Source organism: Periplaneta americana, chromosome 9 (assembly GCF_040183065.1).
Source record: "Periplaneta americana isolate PAMFEO1 chromosome 9, P.americana_PAMFEO1_priV1, whole genome shotgun sequence".
Taxonomy (NCBI): domain Eukaryota; kingdom Metazoa; phylum Arthropoda; class Insecta; order Blattodea; family Blattidae; genus Periplaneta; species Periplaneta americana.
Window position 1 is genome coordinate 127561047 of NC_091125.1, and position 25580 is coordinate 127586626.

Here is a 25580-nt window from a genome sequence, read left to right on the forward strand (position 1 = left end):
GTAATATTGTTCTTGTCAAAATGAAGCTCCTTCAGATACTTCTGATAAGTAAACAACGATTCAGGTAGATCACTTAAACGATTGTCACTCATGTTTAGAAATACCAGCCTTTCAAGAGAAACAAACGATCTGCTATCCAGTGACTCCAGCATATTGCTATTAACGTGCAGTTCTTCCAAATTCACCATGGAGCTAAAAATATCATTACGAAGTGATTTAAGCTTATTTCCACTTAGATTTAGGACTTTAAGCTTACACTGACTTGCAAACAAACCAGGTTCCAACTTCTTTAGCATGTTATGATCCAACTTCAACTCAGTCAGAGAATTCAAATGCAAGAAAAGCATTATACTCAATACAGAGATTGAATTGTAGCTCAGATCCAAAACTTCCAGGTTTTGAAGATGATTAAATGTATCATTATTGAGTACAGACAGATGATTATTAAAATGGACTGTTAAATTGGTAATATTCAGACCATGAAACCAGTTTCCTTCAGTGTGTCCTAAGTCTGTGACATATATCATTACTGCTTTAATATGTTCAGCATGTTTCAGTTGTTTTGAGAAGAACCCCATTTCCAAGTGTTCCTCAATGTCTCCCCTACACACTAACTTTCTTTCATAATGCCTAAATTTGCAGTTATTCGACGTCGAGTGTGTATTCGCATTGACTGCTAAAAATATGAAAACTCTGATGAAGATGGTAAGGAAGTTTGCCATCCTTCCGAAGATAGTTTTACTGAAACAAAAAGGATAAAGATCATTGCAATTAAAATATAGTTTGACTTTAATTACACTAAATCGTACAGAGTAGAAGGGAACTAAATAGGATCGTTTTTAGAGATAAATGATGGCAGTGGGTTCTAAACACAAAAACATAATATTATTGTGGCCTTTTCTGAACGGATTTTTAGTTGAATTTTATAATTATTATTCCAGCAAAATGAGAGACATTAGATAGTTAATACGACACTTTGTAGAGCAAACACAAATAAAGTGTCCTTTATTGGTTTGTTGCGTAACACCGACGGTTTGGCCATAAATTCATTTAAAATCAGTAACAAGGTGTGTGACAGGAAGCCGTAGCAACAGTGCATTCATTGACGGTAGAAGCAAGTTGGAAGCAAGACTTGAGCAGGGAAGAGGAAATGCACAGCCACTAATGTTCCTCTGTGACACGTTAGGTTACTGAACCTTTCGTGCAGTTACGTACAGATCAACCGCTACTATTACGTCAATATGTGTGCAATGATTCCATCTGTTTGCTTTTATTTGTATGAATATCTAAAAAAAAAAGTTCACAAACGACCACAATGATATTAGGTCTTTATTTTTTATTCCCCTACCTGATTAATCTCTTAAGGACCCCATTTAGTTCTCTTCCACCCGATATAGGAAAACACCAGAGTTCTTCGAAAGGTTAGGTTAAATGTTCAGGATTGAGAACAAAACTGCTGGTATAATAATTTTTTAATAGGAGCCCATGTTCAACTAATTTAATGTGTGGTGCTATATACCATTACACATTAACCATTTTTTTTCAAGATTATTTAGCTTGGTCAACGGGCAGCGAGGGAAATTCGTATTTTGAGTCTCTTCTCGAACGTCGCGTCGGTACGAAATCTGCTGGTTGAGTGTTAGAGAAGGCCGTATGGCCTTAACTCTGCCTACACCTAACAATTGGACAACTGATAATATCAACATAAATAAAGAGAAAATCAGAACTTAATCCAGCAAAGTAATTACAAGAATTTTGTGTAATTATAATTCCCTTCGAGGAAGATCTTTAGGATAACGTACGAAAAGTTTGTCAATTGTGTTTTATGTTTGAACTAATTGACATGATTGAATCTCAATGTAAACGAAGATGAAAAAGATAAATATACTATTATTATTATTGTTATTGTTATTATTATTATTATTATTATTATTATTATTATTATTATTATTATTATTAATTATTGTTTAATACTATCGAAATCCTGCGCCAACTTCAGAAATTAATATGACAAATTGTGAACATATTGTTGTTAATGTTTATAATAAGTAAAATAAATTCAATTTTATTTTATTTAATGTGTTGTTCATATTACGCAATCAGTTTGGTAATAGGAGTATTATTACCTAACTAGTTTAGTAATAGAAGTGTCATTACTTAACTAATTGCGTAATGAATATGTTTATAAGTTTTTATTAGTGATGTAAAGTCTACATTACATAATAAAAGTGGATAAAATGGAGTTACAAAACTTCACACTGAACTTAATGGAATAATCTCGTCTTCCCGAATTATTTCTTACTCAGTCTATTTGACTGGAGGTTATACTTTTGCCAGTTTACATTTCTCTAGGCCCTATGTCTTATCCCATCCAGTTCAAATTATAAGACACACTTTTTTCGACTGCCATATAACCGTACCTTTCAAATTTTGTTTCAATATATAGTCCATTCTTTCATAAAGTTATTTGGACACCCACTTCCATATGATCATTATTAATGGAACCGATCCAATGAATACCGATAAGATACTCTTTAATTTGAAGATGAAAATATGGATATGAATTTACTTTTATTGTCAACAGCTGTGAAATCTATCTGCATGTAGTGATGGCTCTCACATTACTGTATATGGTGGCATCACCACATTTATTTACATTTACATTACTATCATTTTAACACTCCATTTGTATTTCTCCCATTACATTTATATCTTCTTCCCTTGTAGTTTCTCCAATTTAACCCCTACTATTATCTCAGATTCTATACTCATATTCCTTAACCTCTAAACCTTACCTACACTGTACTCTCTAATCTTTGTTCTAATACTATTCTATACGTTCTTCTTTATTACAATTTGCCTACTATACTAATTTTCCTATTGCCACTATTTCTCTTAGCAACTTCTTTTATTATATTCTCCATCCTATGTCCAGTATGTATGTATAGTAGTAGCAACAAAAACCGGACTGACCCTTGTAGCTGATTTCAGAGCCTTGTTCACTCAGAGCACGATAGACTGGTAACTAAGACTTTCGTGGTTCAAATCCTGCCTGGGAAGGAAACTTTTTCTTTCGTTCCTTATTCAAATTTATTCCCAATACTTTTCGATTGCAGCGATATTTTACTACTTAATTAACTTATTATTCCCAGAACATGAATTTTACCAGCAATCGAAAAGTATTGGGAATAAATTTGAATAAGAACGAAAAAAAAAGTTTCCTTCCCAGGCAGGATTCGAACCACGAAAGTCTCAGTTACCAGTCTATCGTGCTCTGGAGTGAACAAGGCTCTGAAATCAGCTACAAGGGTCTTTCCGTTTTTTTTTTTGCCACTGCTATACATACGATTACATTAGCTGCATTGAAAGGAGCAGGTTATTATCTGTTTTGTTATTTCCAGAGCTGATCAGATCACACGGTCCTGAAAAAGATTAGCCCTTATGAGTCAGAATATAACACAGTACTGTACTTAATGAGTATTATGCTGTCGTTGCTCGACGTTTGTAGAATTCCACAGAACAATATTTTTTTATTCGTGGGCATGCACATTTTCCCGTATCCAAAGGGTTTGGTGTAATATAAAAGATTTTGACGGAAGCTAACAAAATTTATGGCACAGATCATTAGTATTAACTTGACTATTACACTTTTACTACGTCACACTACTTTTGACCAATAAAACGGTACGAAAGGACGTCTTTCAACCAATCATGGCTGCTTATCGCACAATTTTATCGCGTCTCTAGCATTTGTTTAATTTTATCGCGTCCCTAGCATTTGTTTATTTTTATCACTACCCTAGCATTTGTTTCTTTGTTTGCCAACATTTCAAACTGCACTGGTCTGGAAGTCAAAAAACAGAAAAATACAAACCACTCCAGTCGATGCACAGCACTTTCAAATATGACTCGCATTGGCATTCAAGAACAAGATTAATAAAGATCACTGGTCATAGCTATGCATCTTCCCTGAAACCCTATTTACAAATAAATGAAGAGCACCATTCGGAAATCCTGAATAAGTTGAGGGATACACCATGTACATCACCGAGTTCACTTCTTTTACGCACACGTCCAATATAATATCAACTGAACCACCAACCACTAAAACATTCAAGTTTGAAAATTGTACCTACTTTCAATAATTGTTTCTTTTAAAATTATTCCTGTTTATTTTTTATTTCATCATCGTTAATTAAAATGTTTCATGTTTATTTCATCATCCCTAATTAAAACTTTTCTAACACTCGTTTATGTTATTTAGGTTAACTTATATTACAGCTTCTGCTATATGATATTATGAATAGTCACGTATCAGAGATTGTTTAATACTAAGATTTATTGAAAATCATCTTCAAGTGACGTTGATTACTGGGATCGGGATAATTGAAGTAGAATGCAACTGTTTTAATAAAAATGAAACTGAATCAACAAAGCCTTCTTGACCAGTAACCGTCCACAGAGTTCAATGAAGATTCCATAGTTGGCACAACTGATAATAAAACAGCTATTCATAACACACTACTGCCATCTACTAGCGTAATATTTATAATGTTGAGATGGTACAAATTTCAAGACAGTTTTGTACTGTATTTTCGTAAGTCAATTAATATTTTATTGTATTGGAGTACTTCGTTACTTCTAATCTTTATATACTTTCTTCTAATCGTGTAATAGTCAATTAAATCCCACTCGAGTTTTGATTTTCCCTAGATAAACCAGAATTCCTGGCAACACCTTCTTTAAAAGCATATATTCGGAAACTGAAGAATGGCAGCCAATGCCAATTTTCAAGATAGTGCTAGATCATCGCTCCAAAACAAGGTAAGACATTGTGACCGATCACTGTCATATGTTTAATCTTCTTCAGGATATGCCCTTAGTGTATCCTGAGGGACAATCCTTGTGAGCCCTAAATTCAATAACTTGACATTATTGTCATTCATTCCTCCAGTAAATCACAGTGTGCACGAGAATCTAAACTCTGCCCATACTTCCACAGCGATATTCTAGATGACTTTATTAAGGTAATATTTTGCTGTATTTGATACGGATTAGTGTCACTAATTTCATTGTGTGTCTTTAAGCGTAGGAATTCTCTGTTTTATTTTCATAAGAGGAAGTTCGTTTAGTTCTATAATGACTCTGTAAAAAAAAAAAAAAAAATAGGTATATGTTATGAAAAATGTTGGTTATTGTTCAAAGGCAGCATACTGACTTTATTCACACACACACTTACACATTCACTCACTCATTTATTCATTTAATTAATTTATTTAATTCAACCAATTTTTAATTAATTTAATTCAACCAATTTAATTGAATTCCTTTAATTAAATCAATTTAATTTAATTCCTTTAATTCTATGAATTTAATTTCATTCCTTTAATTCAATCAATTTAATTTAGTTCCTATAATTCAATCAATTTAATTTAATTACTTTATCTCAATCGATTTAATTTAACTCCCTTAATACAATCAATTTAATTTAATTTCCTTAATTCAATCAATTTAATTTAATTACTATAATGCAATCAATTTAATTTAATTTCTATAATTCAATAAATTTCTTTTAATTCCTTTAATTCAATCAATTTAATTTAATTCCTATAATTCAATCAATTTAATTTAACTTGCTTAATTCAATCAATTTAATTTAACTTATTTAATTCAACCAATTTAATTAAATTTATCAATTCAACCAATTTAATTAAATTTATCAATTCAACCAATTTAATTAAATGTATTAATTCAACCAATTTAATTAAATTTCTTAATTCAATCAATTTTATTAAATTTATTAATTCAACCAACTTAATTTAATTTATTTAATTCAATTCAATTCATTTAATTTAATTTAATTCAATCCATTTAAGTTACTAATTCAACCAATTTAATTAAGTTCATTAATTCAACCAGTTTAATTAAATTTATTATTTCTACCTATTTAATTTAATCTAATTTATTTAATTCAATCGATTTAATTAAATTTATTTAATTCAACCCATTTAACTTAATTTATTTTTTTATCCGTAGCGCTATAACAGCCCATGCAGGGCCAAGACCGACCAGTCGGCTGCTGGCCTCACGTGCACATGCCGAAGCAGAGATAGACGATAAATTTAATTTATTAATTCAACTAATTTAATTAAGTTTATTAACTCAACCAATTTAATTTAATTTATTTAATTCAATCAATTTAATTTAATTAATTTCACTCCAACAACTAAATTTAATTTATTTAATTCAACCAATTTTATTTCATTTATTTCATGGAATCAATTTAATATATTTTATTTTATTTATTTTATTCAACCAATTTAATTTAATTACTTTCAATCAATTAATTTAATTAATTAAAACAAATTAATTTAATTTATTTCATTCAACCAATGTAATTTATTTAAATCATTTAATTTAATTTAATCTATTTTATACATAATTTATCTATTTAGCTATATATTCTTTATTTACTTATTCATTTATTCACTTATTTATTTATTCACTTATTTATTTATTCACTTATTTATTTATTCACTTATTTATTCTTTCACTTATTTATTTATTTATTTATTTATTCATTCATTCACTCATTTATTTATTTATTTATTTATTTATTTATTTATTTATTTATTTATTTATTTATTTATTTATTTATTTATTTATTTATTTATTTATTTATTTATTTATTTATTTATTTATTTATTTATTTATTTATTTATTTATTTATTTATTTACGCAAAAATGCTGTTTGTTAAGTGAAATCAATAATATTTTTCGCTTTACTTTGTAAGTAGGTAAATAAATAAATAACTAATTAAGTAATTAAAGTTCAAATGCAGTGACAAATTTATATTTTCTCAAGTTTATCGTTTTCTTACCGTCAAATTTAGACTGAAAAAGCGGCTCCTTATTGTGCAGAAATGAAATAACTTCCTACAGAATTCAAGTCAAGTCCATTTTTCTCAGTTTCTTCTCAAGTGGCATAGCTCCTTCCCTCACTAAACCCCTCAATTGATTCCATTGCATCTGGCTTACAGATTCATTTGGTTTTGAACTATTGTCTACAACGCTTATAAACTATTTTTATATTAGAGCTTCGCTTTTACTATGCAGAAGTACAAATAATCCCAATTACCTGTCCAATCCAGTCTTGCTTGTAGAAGAAAAGTTTATTTGACGGCCACACACTAGAGAATGAGTTATAGAAAGGAAGTGCATCACCGGACACAGAAAATTGAGTAACAGCTGGCTTTGTCATCGGTTTGCCCGGAACACAACGAGCAGAAACCGCAACAAAGACTTGGGAGTGAAGGAAAATACAGCCACGACACCCATCACATCATCACCGGACCTTGCCTTCTTCCCCAGGAACAACTTAGCTGCGTTTATTGCTTGACAAAGACGTTTCTTGCCCTTATCAATATGACCGTGTTAACCATCAGAATGGCTGGACCTAATTCTCGATTTGTTGTGTTGCTATGGGCGTAGCAAGAGAATTGTAAGTCTTGAAAATTACCGTTACTGTCATCGTTATCATGTAGGCCTACAGTATATTACTAAGGCTGGTTCACAATAAACCGGGAACGGAAACGACGAGAACGAGAACGGAAATGTTAAAATAAAAGTATGTAAATGTGGGCATTCACAATAGTTAATTGTGAATACATTCAAATACATTTATTTTAACAATATTTCCGTTCTCGTTCTCGTAGTCGTTTCCGTTCCCGGTTTATTGTAAACCAGCCTTCACTCTGAATGGTTGGAAAAAATATTACTGACACGAGTTCTGTTCCTTAAAGAAAATTGATTAAGATTTTCCACTTTCTACTAACACTAAAGGCTGTTGCACAATAAACCGAAAACGGTAACGACAATGAGAACGAGAACGGAAAAATTGTTAAAATAAATGTATTTAAATGTTAATTGTGAATACTCACATTTAAATACATTTATTTTAACAATATTTCCATTCTCGTTCTCGTTGTCGTTTCTGTTCCCGGTTTATTGTGAACCAGTCTTAACGGAACAAGAAGAAGAACGTCGGCAGATAAGAAAAACAAAGATGGTAGGATAAGAAGGAGAAAGGAAGTAGATAACAAGAAAAAAGGACGTAGAATAAGAAAAAGAGAAGAAATAGAATAAGGAAAGGAAAAGAGATCTAATAAAAAGGAGAAAGAATAATAAAGAGAAGTAATTAGAATAAGAAAAAGGAAGGAAAACTTTTTAGGTTATTTTACAATGCTTTATCAACATCTAGGTTATTTAGCGTCTGAATGAGGTGAAGGTGATAATGCCGGTGAAATGAGTCCGGGGTCCAGGACCGAAAGTTACCCAGCATTTGCTCATATTGGGTTGAGGGAAAAAAAACCTCAACCAGGTAACTTGTCTCGACCAGGAATCGAACCCGGGCCACCTGGTTTCGCGGTCAGACGCGCTAAGCGTTACCCCACAGGTGTGGACGAGGAAGGAAATAAAATAAGAAAAAGGAAGAAGGTGAAGAGGAAAAAAAGAAGGTAAAGTAAGAAAGAGGAAAAATGTACAATAAAAAGGAATATGGCAGAGTAAGAAAACGAAAGCATGTACAATAAAAATGAAAGAGGGCAGAATAAGAAAAAATAAGAAGATAAATTAAAAAATAAAGAAGGTACAATAAGAAAAAAGAAACTGTAAAATAAGAAAAACAAAGATAGAATAAGAAAAAAGAGGTAGAATGAAATAGAGAAGTGGTAGGAAAGGAAAGGTAGTAGAATAAGGGGAAGGATATAATTAAGACAGAGACAGGTCAAATAAAACGAAGAAAGGAAGTAGAATAAGAAAAAGAAAAAGGGTAAAATAAGAAAAAGATGATATAATAAGGAAAAGGAATGAAGTAGAATAATGAAGAGAAAGACGCTTAAATTTGAAAAGAATAGGAGCCATAGTAATTAAAAAAGAAGGTATAATAAGAAAAAGAATGTAGAATAGGAAAAAGAAAGTAGAATAAGAAAAAGAAAGGAGATATAATGAGAAAAAGAAAAAGGTACAATAAAGAAAGAAAGAAAGAAAGAAAGAAAGAAAGAAAGAAGGTAGAAAAAGAAAAAAGAAAGTAAAATAAGAAAATGGAACAAGGTAGAAAAAAAAGATAGCAGGTAGAATAAGGAAAAAAGGAAGTTAGTTACTTACTGGCTTTTAAGGAACCCGGAGATTCATTGCCGCCCTCACATAAGCCCGCCATCGGTCCCTATCCTGTGCAAGATTAATCCAGTCTCTATCATCATATCCCACATCCCTCAAATCCATTTTAATATTATCCTCTCATCCACGTCTCGGCCTCCCCAAACGTCTTTTTTCCTCCGGCCTCCCAACTAGCATTCTATGTGCATTTCTGGATTCGCCCATACCTGCTACATGCCCTGCCCATCTCAAACTTCTGGATTTAATGTTCCTAATTATGTCAGTGAAGAATACAATGCGTGCAGTTCTGTGTTGCGTAGCTTTCTCCATTCTCCTGTAACTTCATCCCTCTTAGCCTCAAATATTTTCCTAAGCACCTTATCCTAAAACACCCTTAACCTATGTTCCTCTCTCAAAGTGAGAGTCCAAGTTCCACAACCATAAAGAAAAACCGGTAATATAACTGATTTATAAATTTTAACTTTCAGATTTCTTACAGTAGACTGGATGATAAAAGCTACTCAACCGAATAATAACAGGCATTTCCCATATTTATTCAGTGTTTAATTTCCTCCCGAGTATCATTTATATTTGTTACTGTTGCTCCCAGGTATTCGAATTTTTCCACCTCTTCAAAGGATAAATTTCCAATTTTTATATTTCCATTTCGTACAATATTCTGGTCACAAGATATAATCATTTACTTTGTCTTTTCGGGATTTACTTCCAAAACTATCTCTTTAGGGAAAAAAGGAAGTAGATTAGGAAAAAGAAAGGAGGTAGTATAAGAAAAAGGGATAGAATGAGAAAATGAAAGAAGGTAAAGTAAGAAAAAGGAGGTTGAATATGAAAAAGAAAGGAGTTGTAATAAGGAAAAGGAAGGATGTAGAACAGGAAAAAGGGAGTGAAATGAGAAAATGAAAGAAGGTAGAATAAAAGACATGAGGTGGAATAAGAAAAAGAAAAGAGGTATAATAAGCAAAACGAAGGATATTAAATAAGAAAAACTAGCTAGATGAAGTAAAGAAAAGAGATAATTTATGATAAAGGAAGGAAATAGGTAAGATAAAGAATGAAGGTAGTACAAGGTAAAGAAAGAAGGTAGATACGATAATGGAAGGAGGTAGTATAAGATAAAGAAAGGTGGTTGATACGATAAGGGATGGAGGTAGTATAAGATAAAGAAAGAAGGTAGATACGATAAGGGAAGGGGTAGTATAAGATAAAGAAAAAGGTAGATACGATAAGGGAAGGAGTAGTATAAGATAAAGAAAGAAGGTAGATGCGATAAGGGAAGGAGGTAGTACAAGATAAAGAAGGAAGGTAGATACGATAAGGGAAGGAGGTAGTACAAGATAAAGAAAGAAGGTAGATACGATAAGGGAAGGAGGTAGTATAAGATAAAGAAAGAAGGTAGATACGATAAGGGAAGGAGGTAGTATAAGATAAAGAAAGAAGGTAGATACGATAAGGGAAGGAGGTAGTATAAGATAAAGAAAGAAGGTAGATACGATAAGGGAAGGGGTAGTATAAGATAAAGAAACAAGGTAGATACGATAAGGGAAGGGGGTAGTAAAGAAAGAAGGTAGATACGATAAGGGAAGGGGGTAGTATAAGATAAAGAAAGAAGGTAGATACGATAAGGGAAGGAGTAGTATAAGATAAAGAAAGAAGGTAGATACGATAAGGGAAGGCGGTAGTATAAGATAAAGAAAGAAGGTAGATACGATAAGGGAAGGAGGTAGTATAAGATAAAGAAAGAAGGTAGATACGATAAGGGAAGGAGTAGTATAAGATAAAGAAAGAAGGTAGATACGATAAGGGAAGGAGGTAGTACAAGATAAAGAAAGAAGGTAGATACGATAAGGGAAGGAGGTAGTATAAAGAAAGAAGGTATATACGATAAGGGAAGGAGGTAGTACAAGATAAAGAAAGAAGGTAGATAGATAAGAGAAGGAGGTAGTACAAGATAAAGAAAGAAGGTACATACGATAGGGGAAGGCGGTAATATAAGATAATAAAAGGAGAAACAATAAAAGGGAAGAGGAAGAAAATTTTTAGGAGGAGGAGGAAGAATAAGAAAAAAAGAGGATGTGAATAACAGGACATTGTTGAGGAAAGGAAAGGATCCGCGATAGCCTACTTCAGTGGAAGTTATAGAGTGATGAGTAATTCAGTAGCCCAAGGAAAGTAAGGTGTTAATTTTTCCAAGCCTTGTGAAGCAGGATCGTTGAACGAAACACGATGAACACTCGGGAAACAGAGTAAAGATTCCACGGATGCGGACGCCTGCACAGTAACCAGTGTGAGGATAGGACGTCTATACGCGCACAGCGTCGCCTGTTCTACTCCATTTAACTTTATGTTAACGAGCATAAAACTAAATCAATTATCGTTTTCGTGAAATTTAATTGAACCCAAACTTTACCTCCATTCTTCATTACACCTTTCTCCACCCTAGGACTCCCCTTAATACTCCACATGTAATATTTTACAGCGTTATTGAAGCTAAGAGACACAAAGAGAAAGTAAGGGAGTTTCTGTACGAAAACATTTCACCATTGTAATAGCACGCTGTTACTGATTATACAACGGATGTAAAATAAAATAATAATGAAACATCATACAAGAAAAACTCCATTGCGGTTCTCATATCGATCGCGACTCTTCATTTTGTTTTATTTTTGTATTCTTTAATGTATATTTTAACTTCAGTAATTAAGTAATGTCAGAGACCATTAATCTTCAACTAATACCGGAAACCAGGAGCTTAAATACTAAAAAATAAAATAAAAGCTCCCTTGTATTAATTTTGTAGCATATTAACAGAACTTCCACTTTGGAAAAATAAATAACACTGCGAATGAAATTTTATTATTGTTTGTACTAAATATTCTTGAACAATTTTATTATTCGACATACTTCCATAAACGTTTGAGATGGGCAGGACATGTAGCACGTATGGACGAATCCAGAAATGCATATAGAGTGTTAGTTGGGAGGTTGGAGGGAAAAAGACCTTTGGGGAGGCCGAGACGTAGGTGGGAAGATAATATTAAAATGGATTTGAGGGAGGTGGGATATGATGGTAGAGACTGGATTAATCTTGCTCAGAGCAGTGTATATTGGAGAGTACCGCATTCTTTTGATCCGGCAAATGCCGACGCGGCGGCCATATTTACTCCTGCGGAGACTCCGTACAACGCAAGATTTGCATAGGAACACAGGTTTCTAGTGTGATATTCCATCGTTATCTTGAAGAATGCCGTGTTATTGTGCAGTTAATCAGTGTGTAATCAATTGTTGTTATACAAAATTAGCATTAAGTCACAAACAAGACGAGGAATATACTTCAAAGATTAATTTTCTCAATGACATAATATTTTCACTGCGGGCTAAAGCAAGGAGATGCACTGTCACATTTACTTCTTAACTTCGCTCTAGAATATGTCATTAGGAAAGTTCAGGATAACAGACAAAGTTTGGAATTGAACGGGCTACAGCCTCTTGTCTATGAGGATGACATGAATATGCTAGGAGAAAATCCACAAATTTTTAGGGAAAATACGAGAATTTTCTTCAAGCAAGAAAAGCGAAAGGTTTAGAAGTAAATCCCGAAAAGACAAAGTATATGATTATGTCTCGTGACCAGAATATTATACGAACTGGAAATATAAAAATTGAAAATTTATCCTTCGAAGAGATAGAAAAATTCATATATCTTGGAGCATCAGTAACAAATATAAATGACACTTGGGAGGAAATGAAACACAGAATAAATATGGGAAATGTTTGTTATTCGGTTGAGAAGATTTTGTCATCTAGTCTGCTATAAAAAAATCTGAAAGTTAGAATTTATAAAACAGTTATACTATCTGTTATGTATGGTTGTGAAACTTGGACTCTCACTTTGAGAGAGGAACAGAATTAACCCTTCGCTTAGCATGTGAAGTCTTTTGAGACCCCATGACCCATTTGCAAATACACGTAACATTTTTAACGTGTCCAGCGGAGGGTTAAGTGTGTATGAGAATAAGGTAATTAGGAAAATATTTGGGACTAAGAAGGATGAAATCACAGGAGAATGGAGAAAGTTACACAACACAGAACTGCACCTGACATAATTAGGAACACTAAATCCAGACGTTTGAGATGGGCAGGACTTGTAGAACGTATGGACGAATCCAGAAATGCATATAGAGCGTTAGTTAGGAAGCCGGAGGAAAAAAGACCTTTGGGAAGGCCGTAGATGGGAGGATAATATTAAAATGGATTTGTGGGAGGTGGGATATGATGACAGAATCTGGATTAATCTTGCACAGGAGAGGGACCGATGGCGGGCTTATGTGAGGGCGGCAATGAACCTTCGGGTTCCTTAAAAGCCATAAGTAAGTAATGACAAAATATTTATAATTGAAAACATCAAGGTGGGGAAAAAGGGGACGTTGGAAGCCATCCCAAACCGGTATTCTATTGGTAACAAAAACAGTTCTTGATTTTCAAGAAAATTGTCTTAATAAAGCGAACTTCAAATATCTTATGCCAGATAGATGCATGCAGGATGCGTTAGAAAATATTTTATTTTCTACTGTCCGCTCCATAAATCCAATCCCGGATGCAAAATAATTCAAAACTGCATTACGATTTCTAATTTTTTTTTTCTAAAAAACGAAGCATGGAAATTACACAGTTTTCGATTCTGAACAATTAGCTGAGTTTCTAGGTACAGATGTAAGTAAATCCGAAACAGAAAGGTCTAGTGAAGATGAATGTTAGTAAAAAGAAATTGATATAGGCTAAATTGTAATTTAACTGAAAATATAAATAGTGACTTGAGTGAACAACAAGCTCTTTATTATTTGTTGGGATCAGTTTTGTTCAAAATAAAACAAAATATGTTATATAATATTTGTGAAAACTGTTTTTCATGTCTAATAACTGATAATAGGGATGAATGAATGAAACTATAAAGTTTATTAGCACATTAGTGACTCTCAAGTCGTATAAGATAATATCACTTGTATACCCTTGTAAATTCGTATTTAATATAATTCTATATGCAGAAAAATGTGGAACGTTGGTAGAAAATTAGTTGAAATTAAAGGATTTGAAGTTTTTATTCATTAACACTCAACTCATACGTTCCCAACATCTTATAATATTTTAGAAAACGTCTTATCACTGTATTTTAGGACTGGAATATATTTATTGTTAAGAAAATTGTCTGTTATAGCAAATGCACTACAACAATCTGTTAATGTGGCAGTCGAAGTGTTGGTATGAGAACTGCAACAGAAAATTGCTAATATCCCTATTAAAATGGACATAACATAAATAATAAAGTGTTATTTCTAATGAGTCATTTCACTATGACAATGTTTATTAATCATTGTCTCCTGTGTTCAATAAACCACAACAACATGTATGACATCGCCTTTAATGACCTTCCTTCTAGCATTACTGCTTATGCTTCTGTGCCGAGCAAGGAGTAAATATGGCCGCCGCCGCCGAGAATGCGGTACTCTCTAATATACACTGCTCTGATCTTGCTCAGGATAGGGACCAATGGTGGGCTTATGTGAGGGCGGCAAAGAACCTCCGGGTTCCTTAAAAGCCAGTAAGTAAGTACTTCCATTAACAAATAATCTAATATGCACTAAAGTTTGTAAGATTGAAAGCTATTTCTGTCACATTGAAGCACTTTTTACTGGGAAGTACTGCGGCTGTGAAAGAAATTGTAACAAAATAACGAAGTAATTATCTGAAACTCAGAGTTGTGGGGCCATATTTCATTCGATTAAATTTATTGAAATTATGAATTATATACATATATACACAGGATGTATCTAAAGATATGAGCAAAACTTCAGATATTGATTACTCATATGTATACAAGAAAAAATTGGTATATCAAATGGGTCCCTGTGCATATATTATATATACTTACTTACTGGCTTTTAGAAACCCGGAGGTTCGTTGCCGCCCGCACATAAGCCCGCCATTGATCCCTATCCAGAGAAAGATTAATCCAGTCTCTACCATCATATCGCACCTTCCTCAAATTCATTTTAATATGATCTTCCCATCTACGTCTCGGCCACCCTAAAGGTCTTTTTCCCTTCGGCCTCCCAACTAACACTCTATATGCATTTCTGGATTCGCCCATACGTGCTACGTGTCCTGCCCATCTCAAACGTCTGGATTTAATGTTCCTAATTATGTCAGGTGAAGAATACAATGCGTGCAGTTCTGTGTTGTATAACTTTCTCCATTCTCCTGTAACTTCATCCCTCTTAGCCTCAAATATTTTCCTAAGCGCTTTATTTTCAAACACCCTTTACCTATGTTCCTCTTTCGAAGTGAGAGTCCAAGTTTCACAACCATAAAGAACAACCGGTAATATAATTGTTTTATAAATTCTTACTTTCACATTTTTTTGACAGCAGACTAGATTATATATATGTATGTATATATATATATATATATATATATATATATATATATATATATATACATAATTTAAAATATACCGTGTGTGTTCATTTAAAACTTCTGACCTTCAATAATTTTAGATGTGGAGAGGATTTTCAGAAAAAAGCGTCGACGTAGTTTCCGAGGTGGAAGTTCAAAACCACAGCAGAATGATTTTGCTGTTCCACCCCTCCACCTTACCTCCACTTTTAAAATTCAAAATTGTACCCCTATCTTCAGACATCACACACATCATTTCAAAGGGGGTCATAAAACTTATCAGTCAACAAAAAATAATAATACATACATACTTTCTTACAAATGGCTTTAGAGAACCTGGAGGTTCATTGCCGTCCTCACATAAGCCCGCCATCGGTCCCTATCCTGACCAAGATTAATCCAGCCTCTATCATCATATCCCACCTCCCTCAAATCCATTCTAATATTATGCTCGCATCTAAGTCTCGGCCTCCCCAAAGGTCTTTTTCCCTCCGGCCTCCCAACTAATACTCTATATGTAATTCGCATTCGCCCATACGTGCTACATGCCCCGTCCATCTCTAACGTCTGGATTTAATGTCACTAATTATGTCAGGTGAAGAATACAATGGGTGCAGTTCTAAGTTGTGTATTGCAGATGAATCGTAAGCATAGGATATATTATGAACACGTTGTAGTCTCTCAGTCAGTTGTCGGAAGACAATTTGACCATATAAAGCCTTCCCTCCAGTTACTTTCAAGGGTACGTCTGAAGGAATGAAGAACAATACAGTCACTGTCTCTTCTATTTAGAATCATGCATACTTCTACTCCGAATTATCTGTTATCGCGCTTTCAATTCTTTACAACTCTTCGAAACCGACATCAAGCATTTCTTTCTGTCCCTCATTATAGAACGTCTTTATACTCATCCTCCTACGCTGTAGAAATACCTCGCCTCTGGAATTCGTTACCTAATGACGTCAGGGACTGCCGGACTTTATCACAATTCAAAATTAAATTGGAAAATTTTGTCTTATTTAATGCTTTTTAGGTATTGCTAGAAGTGTTGATTTGTGTTTTTTTCATTCTAGATTAAAATTGCAAGTTTCTTGTTTACTTACTTACTGGCTTTTAAGGAACCCGGAGGTTCATTGCCGCCCTCACATAAGCCCGCCATTGGTCCCTATCCTGAGCAAGATTAATCCAGTCTCTACCATCATATCCCACCTCCCTCAAATTCATTTTAATATTATCTTCTCACCTACGTCTCGGCCTCCCCAAAGGTCTTTTTCCCTCCGGCCTTCCAACTAGCAATCTATATGCATTTCTAGAATCGCCCATACGTGCTACATGCCCTGCCCATCTCAAACGTCTGGATTTTATGTTCCTAATTATGTCAGGTGAAGAATACAATGCGTGCAGCTCTGCGTTGTGTAACTTTCTCCATTCTCCTGTGACTTCATCTCTCTTAGCCCCAAATATTTTCCTAAGAACCTTATTCTCAATCACCCTTAATCTCTGTTCCTCTCTCAAAGTGAGAGTCCAAGTTTCACAACCATACAGAACAACCGGTAATATAACTGTTTTATAAATTGTAACTTTCACATTTTTTGACAGCAGACTAGAAGACAAAAGCTTCTCAATCGAATAATAACACGCATTTCCCATATTTATTCTGTGTTTAATTTCCTCCCGAGTGTCATTTATATTTGTTACTGTTCCTCCAAGATATTTTAATTTTTCCACCTCTTCGAAGGATAAATCTCCAATTTTTATAGTTCCATTTCGTAGAATATTCTGGTCACGAAACATAATCATATACTTAGTCTTGTTAGTCATATACTTAGTCTTGTTAGTCTTGTTTATGTTATTTAATTAGTTAGGATACAATTAATTATGATACTTAATCACTCATTTAAAGTTTGTGTGACTGCAACCTGTGTATTTTTTTGTGTGGCTTTACTTTGTTTATAGTGTATTTTTTCCTTTTTATTTCTATTATTGCATTTGTATTTATGGTGGTGTGGAAGAGAAGGCCTGATGGCCTTAACTACACCAAAATAAATAAATAAATTTTTTTGTGTATTTCAGTATAGTGTCCTCTTAATAAATTCCATTCCAGATTTTGTTTTTCCCTACATAAATCAAAACCTACGAAAATGTCGACATTCGCGAGAAACAGCGTATACTGCGTCTTACGTCAGAGAAAACCAAAATAAAAGGTGCTCATTTTTTTACAACCCTAACTACTCTGTACTCGCTGAAGACCAGAGATGAGCATTTGTATGCGGTGACGGGTGCTCACACATTCTGGTAACGTTTTAAAACCACGGCGACGGCGAACCCTAGCGAGAAAAAATGGAAGACGGGCAATAAAAGAGGAAATGAACATGACACACTGGGTATGGGAAGAGATATGATGATAAATACTGAGGAAATTTATTGCGAGGCAGGGATAGAATGGTGAAGGAGAACGGAGACTTAATCCTAAGAAGAACTTGTACACAGCAAGGCCACCCCGCACCACATCCTTAAGGGATCCCGGACTAAGGGTGAAATATGTTGTGGGAGGGGGTGAGTGGTACAAGCTTGTGAAAATGATAACAAGTAGCGTGACGTCACGACTCTATTCCGCTATATTAGTGCTGTGTACAGGGCTGGAACTTAGCATTCTCTCCTCTTGTATTGCGCCAATACATGGCACGAATTTTCATTAACATATTTTTCCTTCGGGTTATGGAATAAGTAAAATGACTCACTAAAAAAATGCAGGAGATTTCTCCCCTCTCCAGGAAGATGTAAATTACAACATGTTTACGATTAAAAATTACTGCAATTTGTCACTACCAAAACAACAAACCCATTGGAAATAATTAATAAATTACTTTAAACATTTGAAAAATCCAAAAAGAAATTGAAAATTCATCTATCAAATAATAATCGAACATTTCACTATAATTAAATTTAAAATGTGATCTTTCTACTTATACAGGGACATCATTTTATTTTTAATTCAATTTTTATTCTACCTGAGTTTTTGAATGTACTTCACTCCCACCCCTTCTACTAATGAAGTTCAACTGTCCTCCACACAGAACCAAGGCCGCATATACATTCATAATAGCGTTACGGTCATAGTAAACAGTAGGCCTACGTTACAAAAATATGTTCGCGTTTTCCAGTGACGAAAGAGCTTTCAACATTGAATCATTTTCGCACAGGTATTGTCGTCCATTTGCCTATGTCGTATCCCGGTTTCCCCCACCAGCTTTTATTCGCCAGCTAGTGGCTGGGCTGTCTTAGCTCTTTTCTGAGAACATTAATTTCTGTTAGGAATTGGACGTCTACGTAATATTATACAACTGTTTAAAAGAACTTAAATAAAAGGGCCTTATTAAGTAATTAACTGTCACGTGATTTCCTCCCTTTCTACGACCATACGACATAACCACTTGGACGGACAGTAGATAGTATGTCTGAGTAATTTTATCTTTTCGGATCGGGCAGAAGTGAAGATTGAATTTACAGTAAGTAAGGTACTCTTTTATAGAGTAGGTACAGAATTATTTCAACATGAGTTACTAGTATGAAGAACGAAACTGGTAATTGGGATTAGGTACAATAGTCTATAGTGCGATAATATATACATTAGAACTGAAGCCTGTGTCGAAATGAACGGCCACCATTTTCAAAAATGTGTTTAGATATTCATATTATGATTATTTTTCAATTTCACTTCATTCTCTATATTGTACGCTAATGTGCTGTAGACAGTATAATATACACTGCATAATGAATACGTCCACATGGACAGCTCAGTTCGTGAGTAAAAACACTCATTGTTAATACTGTACTGTATTTTGATTAAACAAAAACCTAATGAAAAAGATCAAACTCAAAATCGCGATATTTCCTAGTTTACGTAAATGAATTAACTACTTTTCTTCCCTCCTATACCTAGTAAAGTGATTTGTTTGTATATTACGTCAGTATCATCGAATTCCAGTCGTGGAAGGGGGTAGCAAACGGCGTTGATCCAGAGGTATAGGCAAGTTAATATTAAAAATGTTAGTAAAAATAAAATGATGTTCATGTACTATTAGTCTATCTCCTTGGCTCTTATTAATTTTACTGCGTGTATGCAATTAATACACTTTACACAGTCGATTACAGAATACTATTTAGTATAACTTATATATGTATATACCATTACTGGCTTGTAAAATCATTTCGTCCACCGCTATGCAGTAACACTTAGCATGTCTGACCGTGAAACGAAAGGGCCCGGGTTCAAATCTTGGTTGGAATAAGTTAACAGTTTGAGGTTTTTACCGGGTTCCCCCCCCCCTCAAACTATTAAATAGCAAATACTCAATAACTTTCGAAGCTGGACCCTGGACTCATTTCGCTGGCATTATCACCTTCATACCACACAACCATCGCAGTTAATAAATGAAAGATAGTTAAAATGTAATATTTAAAATGCAAATTTTATACTGTAGGCTATAACACACAGTAATAGAAGGAAAGAAACAATATTATTTGTTGAAGAGGAAGACTTACGAAATACAATGATTAACTTTAATATTCAGATGTTACTCTTACTAGTGATACAAGAAACGATACTGAACTTAAAAAAGATACCTATACAGACTGACACAATTTTTAATATCACTATAATGATAATGGACCAAAATTTACTTTGCGAAAAACAACAGTTTAGGCTATCTTTGCTCTAAATTAAATAAATTGATAGTCTATATACATTTTACCAGTTAGATGCGAAATTGAGTAGCCTACAAAATAAGAAATATATGTTTTCTGCGAAATAACAGCGAAATTGCATTTTATAGACCCTAATACATTTTTGTACGTTTTTTATAAAAAAAACGTCATATACAGGTTCCCACATTTTTTTTCAATCCGTATGATCATCCCTCCATGTTAGCTTTTACAGTATAAGTAGCACAGGTACTCTGTGACCTACCTGATGCCCTCTTTGTTGTTATCTGTACAGTCACCTCGAGTTTTCAAGTAATCTGTCAGGCGCTGGTATTATAATAAGTTAGTGACTGGACGCCTATGCAATTTTTTCACTGTTCATTACGCGGCGAAGGATGATTATGATTGAGTAGTAAGATTGAGCGGCATAAAATCAAACCATGTATTTTTTATCAATGTTTACAATTTCACTGTAATTTTATATGTCCCTTTACTTATTTATAATTTTCAAGAATCTTAACTGGAAAATCTAGAAAATTCACCTGTTAATATATTGATGACATTGAATTTCTACCTCCAAATTTTCCATAAAACAATGTTTTAACCGTCGGCGTATCTCAGTCGACTGAGGCGCTTGCCTGCTGATTCAGAGTTGCGCTCGGGCGTGGGTTCGATTCCCGCTCGGGCTGATAACTTGGTTGGGTTTTTCCTAGGGTTTCCCCAACCGTAAGGCAAATGTCAGTTAATCTATGGTGAAACCTCGGCCCCGTCTCACCAAATACCACATCACCAATCCCATCGACGCTAAATAACCTAGTAATTGATACAGCATTGTTCAATAATCAGCTAAAAAATAATGTTCCCTCCAAAAACGCTACAAAATATTTAATAATGAAATTGAAAGTGCTATAAAAGATAAATTTGATTTCTAAAGTGCTATTATTTTTATTTTAAGTTGCTAAATTCATCATGTAGTTCATGTACTAATCCATCAACTTCTGGTAAAATGGGATTACAACAGCTGTGGGAATGGTACCTTAATTGCTAATGGCCGCAAGAATTTACTTATGGTGGATAGCTGGTCATCGTTTAACAATGAACAAGTGCGAAAAACAACAGCTCCGGCTGGGAATTCAGTGGAAGTCTGACAAGTTCCAAAAGGAACTACCGGTATGATTTAACCGTTGAACGTATTCTTTTTCAGACAATACAAAACATATTGGAGAACTATATCGGATTATGCAATCCACGAAGACCATTTTCATTCAAAACTTCATAACAGAGATATCATTGCCACTCTGCATTCATTTCTCTATAATCAATTTTAGTCACCGCGATTCAAAGACATAATTCGATATGCATTTTATAAATTGGGGTACATTAATGATCCCACAGAATGGTTTGAAGTGCCGAAGCAGTACGCTTTTTACATACCAGAATTTTACTTCTGCGACATTTGTGAAGATTTGTTCTACATCAGGTATTTATGGTGCACTGTAAAGTTCTGTTTTGATCATTTTATGAATACTGGTGACTTGCACTTTGCCATCTGCAGCGTTTTTGTTCATTAAGACTGATAAATCAGCAAATACGTTCATATATATATTGATGTCATTGAAATTCACACTTCGAATTTGTACCACTATTTCCCATGGCTAATAGCAGCTAAAAGGTATATCAATAAACTCTACCAATTCATACCATGTGCCAGTATATGTTTCTTTCTGAAAACGCACAGGCGAACTGGAGAGATCTACTTGTAAGCTACACCTCTTCTGAATAAATCACCATTGCTTTCTCCTCTATTAAAACCATAAGATTGTGAAAGGGTCTGAAAGGAAGTTGAAACATAATTTTAAATTTCACTGATCTGCATCTTTCTGCCGTGTAGCTGCTCATGTGCGTACACGAAGAGCAGGAGTGAACAATGAACATCTAATAAGCCGAGATCAGTCGATAAAAGCTAATTAATTATTCGTTAAGTGCTCAGCATTGCATACTAATCAATTCTCTAGAATCCCTCGTTATGTGTGATTTATCCTTAAGTCCATGGATTACGTCAGCCAGTGTGGCTAATGGATGTGCATGACATCGTCCATCAACACAGGACATTACGAAATTCCTAAATACTGAATGAAGAAACTCTTGGAGTATGGAATTATGAACAGTCATACACCGGACCAATTTTCGTAGTGTGACAGAACGAAGTGTAGGCCTATAATAGTACATTATGCAACGAGCCTATAATGATAGTAATTAAGACGCAAGTATGAATGTTTATGAAACGAGCGCAAGATCGGAAGTGACCTTGTTCTAGATCGTGAATTGTGAGATGTGCGCAGACGCGAAAGTATTGATTTTTCCGAGGAACAATAATGTCATTGACCTTGATGTAATCCCGTTAAACTTGATATAACCTTGATTATTGAATTCGACATTGAAAAACGAGATGACAAATTGAATTTATTTGAATATTATTTACAATTAACGCTAATTATTATAGTAACAGAACATAACCTTCTGCGACAGTATTGGATTTCCAGCCTCCGTGACTTTTCGCTAATTCTCTTTCGATTGCATATCCGAGAATAATCGATACTTGCGGTTTTATAAAGGTACAAAGCTGACTTGTCATTGGCTGAACACCTGTAAGCTGAGTTGTCATTGGCTGAACACCTGTACTTTAATGAGTAGGTGTACCTTAATGACATGCATTAAAGGACTGCTACCAGGTGTATAATTGCTACATTTCGGCATGGTCGAGCATAAAAATATCTGAAATGCCTCAAATAAAAACTGACGGATTCGTACGCCAGGACGCGGTTCTTGGACGAAAATAAAGATACTTTTATATTTACGTGAATATACAGGATGTTTCACGAAGATCCTGCAATATCCTATGAACTGATCCTTGATATCGTTGTGAAGAAAAAAGTTCACATACACATGTGTCCGATTTCAAATAGTTTTAAAAATGATCACAGTTCTTCCTATAAAATAACACAAATTCTTGTGAACTTCGCTTGAGCGTTCACAATTATTATACCGTAGTGTAAGTAACTCACACTACTTGGCACAATGGACAGAATATTCCATAAAAATTCACAACGAACTGAGAACTGGATCCATTGTAGACAATTTTGTTTGATTTACCATTAGCATTGGTCTCACCATTTACTATACTTCTACCCAAAACAGCTCACTAATCTCAAAACATGACTTCCCAAACAACATGGCATCTCTTGTCCTGCAAAGTATGTCATAATACAGGGACATCATTTTATTTAGTAGGATGTAGTTCGAGTCCCAGTGAGACCTGGGATTTTTATCGAAAAATCCATTATGCCATTCGTGGCGGACAAGATCGCATTTGGGGTTTTATTCGAGGTTCTTCCTTTCCTCCATATTAGGCATCTACATTATTCCGTCAACATTTCTCCATTTCGTCATCATTCCATAGCATTTCCCGAACACCGACTGGCGACGCACGGAGGGGGCTGGCCCAGGGACAAGTGAGGTTGCCAGCTCGAAACCTGGGTACGCAACGAACCTTAGTGTATTCAGCCAGTTTGGGTTTGGGAAGCGCCTAACTTCAGGGTTGGGACGATAGATCTTGAAAGGTCGGAGTGCTGGGTCGTAGTGCTCCCTCCCGAATTCCATTCCATGTTAAAATGTGGGTGCTTGTAACAGCTGAACTGGCTTTGCAGCATAAATACGCGATAATCTAGCCAGGTCGACGTTATTCAAACCAGTGTAGTGGTTGAGTGTTACTCCACGAATTACTGCACGCCCCACGCATTTTTCAGCTCTCATGCACGTCCTATATGCTTATGACTCAGTTCTCTTGGACTTTTAACCCATTGTTTGTTTTAATTCATGGGTATGACGTGGTAGTATGAATCATGCGGCGTAAAATCCAACGCGTATTTCCTTCACTGCTGACGTTATGTATTCCTTGCGTGTGAAAAATAAATAGTCATAAATAATTTACATAAGAATTCGTTCACAAAAATTAACAATTTAAGTCACATATCGTTGGAAAGACTGAATTTTAATGTTGGAGACCCTAAATCTAAAAGTTTAAGATTTGATTTCTTCACGAGTCATAGCCACCTTGTACGATTTTTGTGAGTACTTTGCCTTCCTTTACCATTCTCGTACTACGAGTGTTTCATAATTTCGATGCCAATATAGTGGTTTCTCGAGTTTAGAATGGCCGGTCGATAATGTACGCAATACTTAAAGACTACAAGGTTTTTCGAAATTCCCTTTACAAACTCCTAGGGCTTGTAGAGGATACTGAGTACATCAGTGGTGTACGCAGAATTTTTTCAAGAGGGTGGGGGGTCATTATTAAAATTTTTTACAATTTAAATTATCGGTATTTAAAATTGTGTTTTATTATTATTATTATTATTATTATTATTATTATTGTTATTATTATTATTAATATTATTATTATTATTATTATTATTATTATTATTATTATTTCATACACGAGTACGTTGACATTCTTAACTCTTAATAAAACTCTTTAATAATAATTTTTAATCATAATAATTTTTAATCACATACCTTAATGTTCGTCCTCAGCACAAGACATTGCAACCTCGGTTTTAGTCCACGTGGATTAGACAAGTAGGTGTCATTTAATAATAGAAGCAGCTTATTGGTTTCAATATTGAAATTGAGGCGAGTGATTGGAGCGGCGACATAAGAAATTGAAAACAATAATACAATTAAATTTCAAAGATCTGCCGAATGTTATGCACGAGGCCGCTCAAAGACCTGCCGAATGTTAACCACGAGAGCGCGGCGATAATACCTTGAAGACATGAAAATATTATATTTGTAACTGTGGTTTGTCGATCATTATTCATATTACACCAATAGTATTAAAGCACTATTATTATTATTAGCAGATTAAGCACCAACATAAATTACTTTTATTTATTATTGTTAGTAAAGTTAGTCATTGTTTAAAATATTTAAATTTCATACACACTATATTACAATTATAGTCCCGTCGCTCTAATTTCCGGCAGCCAATCGCGTTGCAGGTCGGCTACATTTAAACGTGTGCGTCTTGTGATTCGCTGATTCATTTCTTAAGGCTCGATAAATACTTAATATAATCGCCCGCCATTTTAGCTCTTTTTTTGGCGTTCCCAGAAAACACACGAAGACGTTATTTGCCGCTCAATTATTAGCTGAATTACATTGCGTTTGATTTATCATCATAGGAGCTA